Source organism: Schistocerca americana, chromosome 8 (assembly GCF_021461395.2).
Source record: "Schistocerca americana isolate TAMUIC-IGC-003095 chromosome 8, iqSchAmer2.1, whole genome shotgun sequence".
NCBI classification, from domain to species: domain Eukaryota; kingdom Metazoa; phylum Arthropoda; class Insecta; order Orthoptera; family Acrididae; genus Schistocerca; species Schistocerca americana.
In genome coordinates, this window is record NC_060126.1 from 95,441,468 (window position 1) to 95,454,051 (window position 12,584).

The following is a 12,584-nucleotide window of genomic DNA, read 5'->3' on the forward strand; positions in this document are numbered from 1 at the left end:
GCTGCTCGACAGGTAGCAGAAGGCAAGGCGCGCGTTTTCCCGCGTTTTCTCGACGACCAGAGCCGGTTGATGTGCATGTCAGCGTAGCATATGAAACAAGAATAGCACGAAGCATTGGTAGTCAGGTGCCAAAGTCGCAGTATGGCATCAGGTGGCGATCGTATGTTTCTGTGGCCACCACTGGTTTGCAGCAAAGTGAATACCGCTAACTGAGAACACTGTGTCGTAGCCCCAGTGGCGCAATTGGTTAGCGCACGGTACTTATAAGGCAGTAGCCGTGAGCAATGCCGGGGTTGTGAGTTCGAGCCTCACCTGGGGCATACTTTTATTTCTTAGCAGCTGTCTCTGACAGCAACAGGAGGCTAGGTTTGAGATGTATCAGCTATTTGAGTAACATAATTGTGTATTCGAGACGCTAGCTGCGTCTTCCTCGGTAGTGTAGTGGTTAGTATCCCCGCCTGTCACGCGGGAGACCGGGGTTCGATTCCCCGCCGGGGAGGCACATCCGATTTTTAATTGCTGCTCTTTCACTCGCCGAACTTAGTGTAGGACGTTTGCGGCTACTTGCACCATATCTCTCGCACACAGGCACCTGTTTACATCGCATCCTCGGTAGTATAGTGGTTAGTATCCCCGCCTGTCACGCGGGAGACCGGGGTTCGATTCCCCGCCGGGGAGATGCGGTTTTTATCTCACAAACCTGTTCGAGTGTTGCGCGTATGGGGGTCGTAAGAGCATTAACTTTGCGATCAAGGAGTGTAGTTGGTGCAAAATCTTAAAAAATGCTACATCTTAGGAAGTGGTTCTCGCATTCTTCACACTTCAGAATTACTGGGTTTGCTGTTAACGCTGAATCAAGGCACCCCAGCCGACGCTGTGGACGTAATAATCGAGCTCGACACAGTCTGCAAAAGAAATAATTTTAGCAGAGCGTGGTTTCGATCCACGGACCTCTGGGTTATGGGCCCAGCACGCTTCCACTGCGCCACTCTGCTGGCTGGGGTTGCGCTGGCTCTTCGCCACGTGACGTGGGACACTTGGAAAGCGTTGTCTGCGTCGCTTTCACACGCCTGTACTTAATTGCGTATCATCTCCCACAGCTCTCAGCTTGACTTGTCTCGACTTTGCTCGACTGACGCTACGCTGACGCTTGCAGGCTGCGATATTTACCACGATTGACTCGACATGCAGCTGCGAGATGCACAGGAGTAACAAAGCACTCCGCGATGCGTCGACATACGAAATCCACTGCCCAGCTACGCGTCGGCAACCAACAAAATGCCGACCCTGCCAGGATTCGAACCTGGAATCTTCTGATCCGTAGTCAGACGCGTTATCCGTTGCGCCACAGGGCCAGTGGCAGCATTTCTTTCTACGAGGCAAGTGCAATTGGCGAAGAAACGTGTTCTCCATGGCTGAGCAAGCTCCCAAGGAAGGTACCTCTCGTCCAGCTGCGTGGCCGCAGTGCGCCTGCAGAGCTTAGAGCTTGCCACACATCTGCTCTCGCTGCTCGACAGGTAGCAGAAGGCAAGGCGCGCGTTTTCCCGCGTTTTCTCGACGACCAGAGCCGGTTGATGTGCATGTCAGCGTAGCATATGAAACAAGAATAGCACGAAGCATTGGTAGTCAGGTGCCAAAGTCGCAGTATGGCATCAGGTGGCGATCGTATGTTTCTGTGGCCACCACTGGTTTGCAGCAAAGTGAATACCGCTAACTGAGAACACTGTGTCGTAGCCCCAGTGGCGCAATTGGTTAGCGCACGGTACTTATGAGGCAGTAGCCGTGAGCAATGCCGGGGTTGTGAGTTCGAGCCTCACCTGGGGCATACTTTTATTTCTTAGCAGCTGTCTCTGACAGCAACAGGAGGCTAGGTTTGAGATGTATCAGCTATTTGAGTAACATAATTGTGTATTCGAGACGCTAGCTGCGTCTTCCTCGGTAGTATAGTGGTTAGTATCCCCGCCTGTCACGCGGGAGACCGGGGTTCGATTCCCCGCCGGGGAGGCACATCCGATTTTTAATTGCTGCTCTTTCACTCGCCGAACTTAGTGTAGGACGTTTGCGGCTACTTGCACCATATCTCTCGCACACAGGCACCTGTTTACATCGCATCCTCGGTAGTATAGTGGTTAGTATCCCCGCCTGTCACGCGGGAGACCGGGGTTCGATTCCCCGCCGGGGAGATGCGATTTTTATCTCACAAACCTGTTCGAGTGTTGCGCGTATGGGGGTCGTAAGAGCATTAACTTTGCGATCAAGGAGTGTAGTTGGTGCAAAATCTTAAAAAATGCTACATCTTAGGAAGTGGTTCTCGCATTCTTCACACTTCAGAATTACTGGGTTTGCTGTTAACGCTGAATCAAGGCACCCCAGCCGACGCTGTGGACGTAATAATCGAGCTCGACACAGTCTGCAAAAGAAATAATTTTAGCAGAGCGTGGTTTCGATCCACGGACCTCTGGGTTATGGGCCCAGCACGCTTCCACTGCGCCACTCTGCTGGCTGGGGTTGCGCTGGCTCTTCGCCACGTGACGTGGGACACTTGGAAAGCGTTGTCTGCGTCGCTTTCACACGCCTGTACTTAATTGCGTATCATCTCCCACAGCTCTCAGCTTGACTTGTCTCGACTTTGCTCGACTGACGCTACGCTGACGCTTGCAGGCTGCGATATTTACCACGATTGACTCGACATGCAGCTGCGAGATGCACAGGAGTAACAAAGCACTCCGCGATGCGTCGACATACGAAATCCACTGCCCAGCTACGCGTCGGCAACCAACAAAATGCCGACCCTGCCAGGATTCGAACCTGGAATCTTCTGATCCGTAGTCAGACGCGTTATCCGTTGCGCCACAGGGCCAGTGGCAGCATTTCTTTCTACGAGGCAAGTGCAATTGGCGAAGAAACGTGTTCTCCATGGCTGAGCAAGCTCCCAAGGAAGGTACCTCTCGTCCAGCTGCGTGGCCGCAGTGCGCCTGCAGAGCTTAGAGCTTGCCACACATCTGCTCTCGCTGCTCGACAGGTAGCAGAAGGCAAGGCGCGCGTTTTCCCGCGTTTTCTCGACGACCAGAGCCGGTTGATGTGCATGTCAGCGTAGCATATGAAACAAGAATAGCACGAAGCATTGGTAGTCAGGTGCCAAAGTCGCAGTATGGCATCAGGTGGCGATCGTATGTTTCTGTGGCCACCACTGGTTTGCAGCAAAGTGAATACCGCTAACTGAGAACACTGTGTCGTAGCCCCAGTGGCGCAATTGGTTAGCGCACGGTACTTATAAGGCAGTAGCCGTGAGCAATGCCGGGGTTGTGAGTTCGAGCCTCACCTGGGGCATACTTTTATTTCTTAGCAGCTGTCTCTGACAGCAACAGGAGGCTAGGTTTGAGATGTATCAGCTATTTGAGTAACATAATTGTGTATTCGAGACGCTAGCTGCGTCTTCCTCGGTAGTATAGTGGTTAGTATCCCCGCCTGTCACGCGGGAGACCGGGGTTCGATTCCCCGCCGGGGAGGCACATCCGATTTTTAATTGCTGCTCTTTCACTCGCCGAACTTAGTGTAGGACGTTTGCGGCTACTTGCACCATATCTCTCGCACACAGGCACCTGTTTACATCGCATCCTCGGTAGTATAGTGGTTAGTATCCCCGCCTGTCACGCGGGAGACCGGGGTTCGATTCCCCGCCGGGGAGATGCGATTTTTATCTCACAAACCTGTTCGAGTGTTGCGCGTATGGGGGTCGTAAGAGCATTAACTTTGCGATCAAGGAGTGTAGTTGGTGCAAAATCTTAAAAAATGCTACATCTTAGGAAGTGGTTCTCGCATTCTTCACACTTCAGAATTACTGGGTTTGCTGTTAACGCTGAATCAAGGCACCCCAGCCGACGCTGTGGGCGTAATAATCGAGCTCGACACAGTCTGCAAAAGAAATAATTTTAGCAGAGCGTGGTTTCGATCCACGGACCTCTGGGTTATGGGCCCAGCACGCTTCCACTGCGCCACTCTGCTGGCTGGGGTTGCGCTGGCTCTTCGCCACGTGACGTGGGACACTTGGAAAGCGTTGTCTGCGTCGCTTTCACACGCCTGTACTTAATTGCGTATCATCTCCCACAGCTCTCAGCTTGACTTGTCTCGACTTTGCTCGACTGACGCTACGCTGACGCTTGCAGGCTGCGATATTTACCACGATTGACTCGACATGCAGCTGCGAGATGCACAGGAGTAACAAAGCACTCCGCGATGCGTCGACATACGAAATCCACTGCCCAGCTACGCGTCGGCAACCAACAAAATGCCGACCCTGCCAGGATTCGAACCTGGAATCTTCTGATCCGTAGTCAGACGCGTTATCCGTTGCGCCACAGGGCCAGTGGCAGCATTTCTTTCTACGAGGCAAGTGCAATTGGCGAAGAAACGTGTTCTCCATGGCTGAGCAAGCTCCCAAGGAAGGTACCTCTCGTCCAGCTGCGTGGCCGCAGTGCGCCTGCAGAGCTTAGAGCTTGCCACACATCTGCTCTCGCTGCTCGACAGGTAGCAGAAGGCAAGGCGCGCGTTTTCCCGCGTTTTCTCGACGACCAGAGCCGGTTGATGTGCATGTCAGCGTAGCATATGAAACAAGAATAGCACGAAGCATTGGTAGTCAGGTGCCAAAGTCGCAGTATGGCATCAGGTGGCGATCGTATGTTTCTGTGGCCACCACTGGTTTGCAGCAAAGTGAATACCGCTAACTGAGAACACTGTGTCGTAGCCCCAGTGGCGCAATTGGTTAGCGCACGGTACTTATAAGGCAGTAGCCGTGAGCAATGCCGGGGTTGTGAGTTCGAGCCTCACCTGGGGCATACTTTTATTTCTTAGCAGCTGTCTCTGACAGCAACAGGAGGCTAGGTTTGAGATGTATCAGCTATTTGAGTAACATAATTGTGTATTCGAGACGCTAGCTGCGTCTTCCTCGGTAGTATAGTGGTTAGTATCCCCGCCTGTCACGCGGGAGACCGGGGTTCGATTCCCCGCCGGGGAGGCACATCCGATTTTTAATTGCTGCTCTTTCACGCGCCGAACTTAGTGTAGGACGTTTGCGGCTACTTGCACCATATCTCTCGCACACAGGCACCTGTTTACATCGCATCCTCGGTAGTATAGTGGTTAGTATCCCCGCCTGTCACGCGGGAGACCGGGGTTCGATTCCCCGCCGGGGAGATGCGATTTTTATCTCACAAACCTGTTCGAGTGTTGCGCGTATGGGGGTCGTAAGAGCATTAACTTTGCGATCAAGGAGTGTAGTTGGTGCAAAATCTTAAAAAATGCTACATCTTAGGAAGTGGTTCTCGCATTCTTCACACTTCAGAATTACTGGGTTTGCTGTTAACGCTGAATCAAGGCACCCCAGCCGACGCTGTGGGCGTAATAATCGAGCTCGACACAGTCTGCAAAAGAAATAATTTTAGCAGAGCGTGGTTTCGATCCACGGACCTCTGGGTTATGGGCCCAGCACGCTTCCACTGCGCCACTCTGCTGGCTGGGGTTGCGCTGGCTCTTCGCCACGTGACGTGGGACACTTGGAAAGCGTTGTCTGCGTCGCTTTCACACGCCTGTACTTAATTGCGTATCATCTCCCACAGCTCTCAGCTTGACTTGTCTCGACTTTGCTCGACTGACGCTACGCTGACGCTTGCAGGCTGCGATATTTACCACGATTGACTCGACATGCAGCTGCGAGATGCACAGGAGTAACAAAGCACTCCGCGATGCGTCGACATACGAAATCCACTGCCCAGCTACGCGTCGGCAACCAACAAAATGCCGACCCTGCCAGGATTCGAACCTGGAATCTTCTGATCCGTAGTCAGACGCGTTATCCGTTGCGCCACAGGGCCAGTGGCAGCATTTCTTTCTACGAGGCAAGTGCAATTGGCGAAGAAACGTGTTCTCCATGGCTGAGCAAGCTCCCAAGGAAGGTACCTCTCGTCCAGCTGCGTGGCCGCAGTGCGCCTGCAGAGCTTAGAGCTTGCCACACATCTGCTCTCGCTGCTCGACAGGTAGCAGAAGGCAAGGCGCGCGTTTTCCCGCGTTTTCTCGACGACCAGAGCCGGTTGATGTGCATGTCAGCGTAGCATATGAAACAAGAATAGCACGAAGCATTGGTAGTCAGGTGCCAAAGTCGCAGTATGGCATCAGGTGGCGATCGTATGTTTCTGTGGCCACCACTGGTTTGCAGCAAAGTGAATACCGCTAACTGAGAACACTGTGTCGTAGCCCCAGTGGCGCAATTGGTTAGCGCACGGTACTTATAAGGCAGTAGCCGTGAGCAATGCCGGGGTTGTGAGTTCGAGCCTCACCTGGGGCATACTTTTATTTCTTAGCAGCTGTCTCTGACAGCAACAGGAGGCTAGGTTTGAGATGTATCAGCTATTTGAGTAACATAATTGTGTATTCGAGACGCTAGCTGCGTCTTCCTCGGTAGTATAGTGGTTAGTATCCCCGCCTGTCACGCGGGAGACCGGGGTTCGATTCCCCGCCGGGGAGGCACATCCGATTTTTAATTGCTGCTCTTTCACTCGCCGAACTTAGTGTAGGACGTTTGCGGCTACTTGCACCATATCTCTCGCACACAGGCACCTGTTTACATCGCATCCTCGGTAGTATAGTGGTTAGTATCCCCGCCTGTCACGCGGGAGACCGGGGTTCGATTCCCCGCCGGGGAGGCACATCCGATTTTTAATTGCTGCTCTTTCACTCGCCGAACTTAGTGTAGGACGTTTGCGGCTACTTGCACCATATCTCTCGCACACAGGCACCTGTTTACATCGCATCCTCGGTAGTATAGTGGTTAGTATCCCCGCCTGTCACGCGGGAGACCGGGGTTCGATTCCCCGCCGGGGAGATGCGATTTTTATCTCACAAACCTGTTCGAGTGTTGCGCGTATGGGGGTCGTAAGAGCATTAACTTTGCGATCAAGGAGTGTAGTTGGTGCAAAATCTTAAAAAATGCTACATCTTAGGAAGTGGTTCTCGCATTCTTCACACTTCAGAATTACTGGGTTTGCTGTTAACGCTGAATCAAGGCACCCCAGCCGACGCTGTGGGCGTAATAATCGAGCTCGACACAGTCTGCAAAAGAAATAATTTTAGCAGAGCGTGGTTTCGATCCACGGACCTCTGGGTTATGGGCCCAGCACGCTTCCACTGCGCCACTCTGCTGGCTGGGGTTGCGCTGGCTCTTCGCCACGTGACGTGGGACACTTGGAAAGCGTTGTCTGCGTCGCTTTCACACGCCTGTACTTAATTGCGTATCATCTCCCACAGCTCTCAGCTTGACTTGTCTCGACTTTGCTCGACTGACGCTACGCTGACGCTTGCAGGCTGCGATATTTACCACGATTGACTCGACATGCAGCTGCGAGATGCACAGGAGTAACAAAGCACTCCGCGATGCGTCGACATACGAAATCCACTGCCCAGCTACGCGTCGGCAACCAACAAAATGCCGACCCTGCCAGGATTCGAACCTGGAATCTTCTGATCCGTAGTCAGACGCGTTATCCGTTGCGCCACAGGGCCAGTGGCAGCATTTCTTTCTACGAGGCAAGTGCAATTGGCGAAGAAACGTGTTCTCCATGGCTGAGCAAGCTCCCAAGGAAGGTACCTCTCGTCCAGCTGCGTGGCCGCAGTGCGCCTGCAGAGCTTAGAGCTTGCCACACATCTGCTCTCGCTGCTCGACAGGTAGCAGAAGGCAAGGCGCGCGTTTTCCCGCGTTTTCTCGACGACCAGAGCCGGTTGATGTGCATGTCAGCGTAGCATATGAAACAAGAATAGCACGAAGCATTGGTAGTCAGGTGCCAAAGTCGCAGTATGGCATCAGGTGGCGATCGTATGTTTCTGTGGCCACCACTGGTTTGCAGCAAAGTGAATACCGCTAACTGAGAACACTGTGTCGTAGCCCCAGTGGCGCAATTGGTTAGCGCACGGTACTTATAAGGCAGTAGCCGTGAGCAATGCCGGGGTTGTGAGTTCGAGCCTCACCTGGGGCATACTTTTATTTCTTAGCAGCTGTCTCTGACAGCAACAGGAGGCTAGGTTTGAGATGTATCAGCTATTTGAGTAACATAATTGTGTATTCGAGACGCTAGCTGCGTCTTCCTCGGTAGTATAGTGGTTAGTATCCCCGCCTGTCACGCGGGAGACCGGGGTTCGATTCCCCGCCGGGGAGGCACATCCGATTTTTAATTGCTGCTCTTTCACTCGCCGAACTTAGTGTAGGACGTTTGCGGCTACTTGCACCATATCTCTCGCACACAGGCACCTGTTTACATCGCATCCTCGGTAGTATAGTGGTTAGTATCCCCGCCTGTCACGCGGGAGACCGGGGTTCGATTCCCCGCCGGGGAGGCACATCCGATTTTTAATTGCTGCTCTTTCACTCGCCGAACTTAGTGTAGGACGTTTGCGGCTACTTGCACCATATCTCTCGCACACAGGCACCTGTTTACATCGCATCCTCGGTAGTATAGTGGTTAGTATCCCCGCCTGTCACGCGGGAGACCGGGGTTCGATTCCCCGCCGGGGAGATGCGATTTTTATCTCACAAACCTGTTCGAGTGTTGCGCGTATGGGGGTCGTAAGAGCATTAACTTTGCGATCAAGGAGTGTAGTTGGTGCAAAATCTTAAAAAATGCTACATCTTAGGAAGTGGTTCTCGCATTCTTCACACTTCAGAATTACTGGGTTTGCTGTTAACGCTGAATCAAGGCACCCCAGCCGACGCTGTGGGCGTAATAATCGAGCTCGACACAGTCTGCAAAAGAAATAATTTTAGCAGAGCGTGGTTTCGATCCACGGACCTCTGGGTTATGGGCCCAGCACGCTTCCACTGCGCCACTCTGCTGGCTGGGGTTGCGCTGGCTCTTCGCCACGTGACGTGGGACACTTGGAAAGCGTTGTCTGCGTCGCTTTCACACGCCTGTACTTAATTGCGTATCATCTCCCACAGCTCTCAGCTTGACTTGTCTCGACTTTGCTCGACTGACGCTACGCTGACGCTTGCAGGCTGCGATATTTACCACGATTGACTCGACATGCAGCTGCGAGATGCACAGGAGTAACAAAGCACTCCGCGATGCGTCGACATACGAAATCCACTGCCCAGCTACGCGTCGGCAACCAACAAAATGCCGACCCTGCCAGGATTCGAACCTGGAATCTTCTGATCCGTAGTCAGACGCGTTATCCGTTGCGCCACAGGGCCAGTGGCAGCATTTCTTTCTACGAGGCAAGTGCAATTGGCGAAGAAACGTGTTCTCCATGGCTGAGCAAGCTCCCAAGGAAGGTACCTCTCGTCCAGCTGCGTGGCCGCAGTGCGCCTGCAGAGCTTAGAGCTTGCCACACATCTGCTCTCGCTGCTCGACAGGTAGCAGAAGGCAAGGCGCGCGTTTTCCCGCGTTTTCTCGACGACCAGAGCCGGTTGATGTGCATGTCAGCGTAGCATATGAAACAAGAATAGCACGAAGCATTGGTAGTCAGGTGCCAAAGTCGCAGTATGGCATCAGGTGGCGATCGTATGTTTCTGTGGCCACCACTGGTTTGCAGCAAAGTGAATACCGCTAACTGAGAACACTGTGTCGTAGCCCCAGTGGCGCAATTGGTTAGCGCACGGTACTTATAAGGCAGTAGCCGTGAGCAATGCCGGGGTTGTGAGTTCGAGCCTCACCTGGGGCATACTTTTATTTCTTAGCAGCTGTCTCTGACAGCAACAGGAGGCTAGGTTTGAGATGTATCAGCTATTTGAGTAACATAATTGTGTATTCGAGACGCTAGCTGCGTCTTCCTCGGTAGTATAGTGGTTAGTATCCCCGCCTGTCACGCGGGAGACCGGGGTTCGATTCCCCGCCGGGGAGGCACATCCGATTTTTAATTGCTGCTCTTTCACTCGCCGAACTTAGTGTAGGACGTTTGCGGCTACTTGCACCATATCTCTCGCACACAGGCACCTGTTTACATCGCATCCTCGGTAGTATAGTGGTTAGTATCCCCGCCTGTCACGCGGGAGACCGGGGTTCGATTCCCCGCCGGGGAGATGCGATTTTTATCTCACAAACCTGTTCGAGTGTTGCGCGTATGGGGGTCGTAAGAGCATTAACTTTGCGATCAAGGAGTGTAGTTGGTGCAAAATCTTAAAAAATGCTACATCTTAGGAAGTGGTTCTCGCATTCTTCACACTTCAGAATTACTGGGTTTGCTGTTAACGCTGAATCAAGGCACCCCAGCCGACGCTGTGGGCGTAATAATCGAGCTCGACACAGTCTGCAAAAGAAATAATTTTAGCAGAGCGTGGTTTCGATCCACGGACCTCTGGGTTATGGGCCCAGCACGCTTCCACTGCGCCACTCTGCTGGCTGGGGTTGCGCTGGCTCTTCGCCACGTGACGTGGGACACTTGGAAAGCGTTGTCTGCGTCGCTTTCACACGCCTGTACTTAATTGCGTATCATCTCCCACAGCTCTCAGCTTGACTTGTCTCGACTTTGCTCGACTGACGCTACGCTGACGCTTGCAGGCTGCGATATTTACCACGATTGACTCGACATGCAGCTGCGAGATGCACAGGAGTAACAAAGCACTCCGCGATGCGTCGACATACGAAATCCACTGCCCAGCTACGCGTCGGCAACCAACAAAATGCCGACCCTGCCAGGATTCGAACCTGGAATCTTCTGATCCGTAGTCAGACGCGTTATCCGTTGCGCCACAGGGCCAGTGGCAGCATTTCTTTCTACGAGGCAAGTGCAATTGGCGAAGAAACGTGTTCTCCATGGCTGAGCAAGCTCCCAAGGAAGGTACCTCTCGTCCAGCTGCGTGGCCGCAGTGCGCCTGCAGAGCTTAGAGCTTGCCACACATCTGCTCTCGCTGCTCGACAGGTAGCAGAAGGCAAGGCGCGCGTTTTCCCGCGTTTTCTCGACGACCAGAGCCGGTTGATGTGCATGTCAGCGTAGCATATGAAACAAGAATAGCACGAAGCATTGGTAGTCAGGTGCCAAAGTCGCAGTATGGCATCAGGTGGCGATCGTATGTTTCTGTGGCCACCACTGGTTTGCAGCAAAGTGAATACCGCTAACTGAGAACACTGTGTCGTAGCCCCAGTGGCGCAATTGGTTAGCGCACGGTACTTATAAGGCAGTAGCCGTGAGCAATGCCGGGGTTGTGAGTTCGAGCCTCACCTGGGGCATACTTTTATTTCTTAGCAGCTGTCTCTGACAGCAACAGGAGGCTAGGTTTGAGATGTATCAGCTATTTGAGTAACATAATTGTGTATTCGAGACGCTAGCTGCGTCTTCCTCGGTAGTATAGTGGTTAGTATCCCCGCCTGTCACGCGGGAGACCGGGGTTCGATTCCCCGCCGGGGAGGCACATCCGATTTTTAATTGCTGCTCTTTCACTCGCCGAACTTAGTGTAGGACGTTTGCGGCTACTTGCACCATATCTCTCGCACACAGGCACCTGTTTACATCGCATCCTCGGTAGTATAGTGGTTAGTATCCCCGCCTGTCACGCGGGAGACCGGGGTTCGATTCCCCGCCGGGGAGATGCGATTTTTATCTCACAAACCTGTTCGAGTGTTGCGCGTATGGGGGTCGTAAGAGCATTAACTTTGCGATCAAGGAGTGTAGTTGGTGCAAAATCTTAAAAAATGCTACATCTTAGGAAGTGGTTCTCGCATTCTTCACACTTCAGAATTACTGGGTTTGCTGTTAACGCTGAATCAAGGCACCCCAGCCGACGCTGTGGGCGTAATAATCGAGCTCGACACAGTCTGCAAAAGAAATAATTTTAGCAGAGCGTGGTTTCGATCCACGGACCTCTGGGTTATGGGCCCAGCACGCTTCCACTGCGCCACTCTGCTGGCTGGGGTTGCGCTGGCTCTTCGCCACGTGACGTGGGACACTTGGAAAGCGTTGTCTGCGTCGCTTTCACACGCCTGTACTTAATTGCGTATCATCTCCCACAGCTCTCAGCTTGACTTGTCTCGACTTTGCTCGACTGACGCTACGCTGACGCTTGCAGGCTGCGATATTTACCACGATTGACTCGACATGCAGCTGCGAGATGCACAGGAGTAACAAAGCACTCCGCGATGCGTCGACATACGAAATCCACTGCCCAGCTACGCGTCGGCAACCAACAAAATGCCGACCCTGCCAGGATTCGAACCTGGAATCTTCTGATCCGTAGTCAGACGCGTTATCCGTTGCGCCACAGGGCCAGTGGCAGCATTTCTTTCTACGAGGCAAGTGCAATTGGCGAAGAAACGTGTTCTCCATGGCTGAGCAAGCTCCCAAGGAAGGTACCTCTCGTCCAGCTGCGTGGCCGCAGTGCGCCTGCAGAGCTTAGAGCTTGCCACACATCTGCTCTCGCTGCTCGACAGGTAGCAGAAGGCAAGGCGCGCGTTTTCCCGCGTTTTCTCGACGACCAGAGCCGGTTGATGTGCATGTCAGCGTAGCATATGAAACAAGAATAGCACGAAGCATTGGTAGTCAGGTGCCAAAGTCGCAGTATGGCATCAGGTGGCGATCGTATGTTTCTGTGGCCACCACTGGTT

At 53.1% G+C, this 12,584-nt stretch overlaps 42 non-coding genes across 42 annotated transcripts; 26 read left to right on the forward strand and 16 right to left on the reverse strand.

Annotated features, from left to right (window-relative positions):
• The first annotated feature begins 228 nt into the window (after nt 1-228).
• Nucleotides 229-320, forward strand: Trnai-uau. Its single transcript is given in 2 exon segments — nt 229-266; nt 285-320. It is a non-coding gene; the product is annotated as a tRNA-Ile (tRNA).
• Nucleotides 321-427: 107 nt separating this feature from the next.
• On the forward strand, nt 428-499 carry Trnad-guc. The gene has a single exon. It is a non-coding gene; the product is annotated as a tRNA-Asp (tRNA).
• A 107-nt stretch (nt 500-606) lies between these two features.
• On the forward strand, nt 607-678 carry Trnad-guc. The gene has a single exon. It is a non-coding gene; the product is annotated as a tRNA-Asp (tRNA).
• Nucleotides 679-923: 245 nt separating this feature from the next.
• Nucleotides 924-995, reverse strand: Trnam-cau. The gene has a single exon. It is a non-coding gene; the product is annotated as a tRNA-Met (tRNA).
• Nucleotides 996-1,282: 287 nt separating this feature from the next.
• Nucleotides 1,283-1,355, reverse strand: Trnar-acg. The gene has a single exon. It is a non-coding gene; the product is annotated as a tRNA-Arg (tRNA).
• Nucleotides 1,356-1,733: 378 nt separating this feature from the next.
• Nucleotides 1,734-1,825, forward strand: Trnai-uau. Its single transcript is given in 2 exon segments — nt 1,734-1,771; nt 1,790-1,825. It is a non-coding gene; the product is annotated as a tRNA-Ile (tRNA).
• A 107-nt stretch (nt 1,826-1,932) lies between these two features.
• On the forward strand, nt 1,933-2,004 carry Trnad-guc. Its single transcript has one exon. It is a non-coding gene; the product is annotated as a tRNA-Asp (tRNA).
• A 107-nt stretch (nt 2,005-2,111) lies between these two features.
• Nucleotides 2,112-2,183, forward strand: Trnad-guc. Its single transcript has one exon. It is a non-coding gene; the product is annotated as a tRNA-Asp (tRNA).
• Nucleotides 2,184-2,428: 245 nt separating this feature from the next.
• On the reverse strand, nt 2,429-2,500 carry Trnam-cau. The gene has a single exon. It is a non-coding gene; the product is annotated as a tRNA-Met (tRNA).
• Nucleotides 2,501-2,787: 287 nt separating this feature from the next.
• Trnar-acg lies at nt 2,788-2,860 on the reverse strand. Its single transcript has one exon. It is a non-coding gene; the product is annotated as a tRNA-Arg (tRNA).
• A 378-nt stretch (nt 2,861-3,238) lies between these two features.
• Trnai-uau lies at nt 3,239-3,330 on the forward strand. The gene is given in 2 exon segments: nt 3,239-3,276; nt 3,295-3,330. It is a non-coding gene; the product is annotated as a tRNA-Ile (tRNA).
• A 107-nt stretch (nt 3,331-3,437) lies between these two features.
• Nucleotides 3,438-3,509, forward strand: Trnad-guc. The gene has a single exon. It is a non-coding gene; the product is annotated as a tRNA-Asp (tRNA).
• A 107-nt stretch (nt 3,510-3,616) lies between these two features.
• On the forward strand, nt 3,617-3,688 carry Trnad-guc. Its single transcript has one exon. It is a non-coding gene; the product is annotated as a tRNA-Asp (tRNA).
• Nucleotides 3,689-3,933: 245 nt separating this feature from the next.
• On the reverse strand, nt 3,934-4,005 carry Trnam-cau. The gene has a single exon. It is a non-coding gene; the product is annotated as a tRNA-Met (tRNA).
• A 287-nt stretch (nt 4,006-4,292) lies between these two features.
• Trnar-acg lies at nt 4,293-4,365 on the reverse strand. The gene has a single exon. It is a non-coding gene; the product is annotated as a tRNA-Arg (tRNA).
• A 378-nt stretch (nt 4,366-4,743) lies between these two features.
• Trnai-uau lies at nt 4,744-4,835 on the forward strand. Its single transcript is given in 2 exon segments — nt 4,744-4,781; nt 4,800-4,835. It is a non-coding gene; the product is annotated as a tRNA-Ile (tRNA).
• Nucleotides 4,836-4,942: 107 nt separating this feature from the next.
• On the forward strand, nt 4,943-5,014 carry Trnad-guc. Its single transcript has one exon. It is a non-coding gene; the product is annotated as a tRNA-Asp (tRNA).
• A 107-nt stretch (nt 5,015-5,121) lies between these two features.
• On the forward strand, nt 5,122-5,193 carry Trnad-guc. The gene has a single exon. It is a non-coding gene; the product is annotated as a tRNA-Asp (tRNA).
• Nucleotides 5,194-5,438: 245 nt separating this feature from the next.
• Trnam-cau lies at nt 5,439-5,510 on the reverse strand. Its single transcript has one exon. It is a non-coding gene; the product is annotated as a tRNA-Met (tRNA).
• Nucleotides 5,511-5,797: 287 nt separating this feature from the next.
• Nucleotides 5,798-5,870, reverse strand: Trnar-acg. The gene has a single exon. It is a non-coding gene; the product is annotated as a tRNA-Arg (tRNA).
• A 378-nt stretch (nt 5,871-6,248) lies between these two features.
• On the forward strand, nt 6,249-6,340 carry Trnai-uau. Its single transcript is given in 2 exon segments — nt 6,249-6,286; nt 6,305-6,340. It is a non-coding gene; the product is annotated as a tRNA-Ile (tRNA).
• A 107-nt stretch (nt 6,341-6,447) lies between these two features.
• Trnad-guc lies at nt 6,448-6,519 on the forward strand. The gene has a single exon. It is a non-coding gene; the product is annotated as a tRNA-Asp (tRNA).
• A 107-nt stretch (nt 6,520-6,626) lies between these two features.
• On the forward strand, nt 6,627-6,698 carry Trnad-guc. The gene has a single exon. It is a non-coding gene; the product is annotated as a tRNA-Asp (tRNA).
• A 107-nt stretch (nt 6,699-6,805) lies between these two features.
• On the forward strand, nt 6,806-6,877 carry Trnad-guc. Its single transcript has one exon. It is a non-coding gene; the product is annotated as a tRNA-Asp (tRNA).
• A 245-nt stretch (nt 6,878-7,122) lies between these two features.
• On the reverse strand, nt 7,123-7,194 carry Trnam-cau. Its single transcript has one exon. It is a non-coding gene; the product is annotated as a tRNA-Met (tRNA).
• A 287-nt stretch (nt 7,195-7,481) lies between these two features.
• Trnar-acg lies at nt 7,482-7,554 on the reverse strand. Its single transcript has one exon. It is a non-coding gene; the product is annotated as a tRNA-Arg (tRNA).
• Nucleotides 7,555-7,932: 378 nt separating this feature from the next.
• Nucleotides 7,933-8,024, forward strand: Trnai-uau. Its single transcript is given in 2 exon segments — nt 7,933-7,970; nt 7,989-8,024. It is a non-coding gene; the product is annotated as a tRNA-Ile (tRNA).
• Nucleotides 8,025-8,131: 107 nt separating this feature from the next.
• Nucleotides 8,132-8,203, forward strand: Trnad-guc. The gene has a single exon. It is a non-coding gene; the product is annotated as a tRNA-Asp (tRNA).
• A 107-nt stretch (nt 8,204-8,310) lies between these two features.
• On the forward strand, nt 8,311-8,382 carry Trnad-guc. The gene has a single exon. It is a non-coding gene; the product is annotated as a tRNA-Asp (tRNA).
• Nucleotides 8,383-8,489: 107 nt separating this feature from the next.
• Nucleotides 8,490-8,561, forward strand: Trnad-guc. Its single transcript has one exon. It is a non-coding gene; the product is annotated as a tRNA-Asp (tRNA).
• Nucleotides 8,562-8,806: 245 nt separating this feature from the next.
• Trnam-cau lies at nt 8,807-8,878 on the reverse strand. Its single transcript has one exon. It is a non-coding gene; the product is annotated as a tRNA-Met (tRNA).
• A 287-nt stretch (nt 8,879-9,165) lies between these two features.
• On the reverse strand, nt 9,166-9,238 carry Trnar-acg. Its single transcript has one exon. It is a non-coding gene; the product is annotated as a tRNA-Arg (tRNA).
• A 378-nt stretch (nt 9,239-9,616) lies between these two features.
• On the forward strand, nt 9,617-9,708 carry Trnai-uau. The gene is given in 2 exon segments: nt 9,617-9,654; nt 9,673-9,708. It is a non-coding gene; the product is annotated as a tRNA-Ile (tRNA).
• Nucleotides 9,709-9,815: 107 nt separating this feature from the next.
• On the forward strand, nt 9,816-9,887 carry Trnad-guc. The gene has a single exon. It is a non-coding gene; the product is annotated as a tRNA-Asp (tRNA).
• Nucleotides 9,888-9,994: 107 nt separating this feature from the next.
• Nucleotides 9,995-10,066, forward strand: Trnad-guc. The gene has a single exon. It is a non-coding gene; the product is annotated as a tRNA-Asp (tRNA).
• Nucleotides 10,067-10,311: 245 nt separating this feature from the next.
• On the reverse strand, nt 10,312-10,383 carry Trnam-cau. The gene has a single exon. It is a non-coding gene; the product is annotated as a tRNA-Met (tRNA).
• A 287-nt stretch (nt 10,384-10,670) lies between these two features.
• Nucleotides 10,671-10,743, reverse strand: Trnar-acg. The gene has a single exon. It is a non-coding gene; the product is annotated as a tRNA-Arg (tRNA).
• A 378-nt stretch (nt 10,744-11,121) lies between these two features.
• Trnai-uau lies at nt 11,122-11,213 on the forward strand. The gene is given in 2 exon segments: nt 11,122-11,159; nt 11,178-11,213. It is a non-coding gene; the product is annotated as a tRNA-Ile (tRNA).
• A 107-nt stretch (nt 11,214-11,320) lies between these two features.
• Trnad-guc lies at nt 11,321-11,392 on the forward strand. The gene has a single exon. It is a non-coding gene; the product is annotated as a tRNA-Asp (tRNA).
• Nucleotides 11,393-11,499: 107 nt separating this feature from the next.
• Trnad-guc lies at nt 11,500-11,571 on the forward strand. Its single transcript has one exon. It is a non-coding gene; the product is annotated as a tRNA-Asp (tRNA).
• A 245-nt stretch (nt 11,572-11,816) lies between these two features.
• On the reverse strand, nt 11,817-11,888 carry Trnam-cau. Its single transcript has one exon. It is a non-coding gene; the product is annotated as a tRNA-Met (tRNA).
• A 287-nt stretch (nt 11,889-12,175) lies between these two features.
• Trnar-acg lies at nt 12,176-12,248 on the reverse strand. The gene has a single exon. It is a non-coding gene; the product is annotated as a tRNA-Arg (tRNA).
• Between the last annotated feature and the right edge of the window lie 336 nt (nt 12,249-12,584).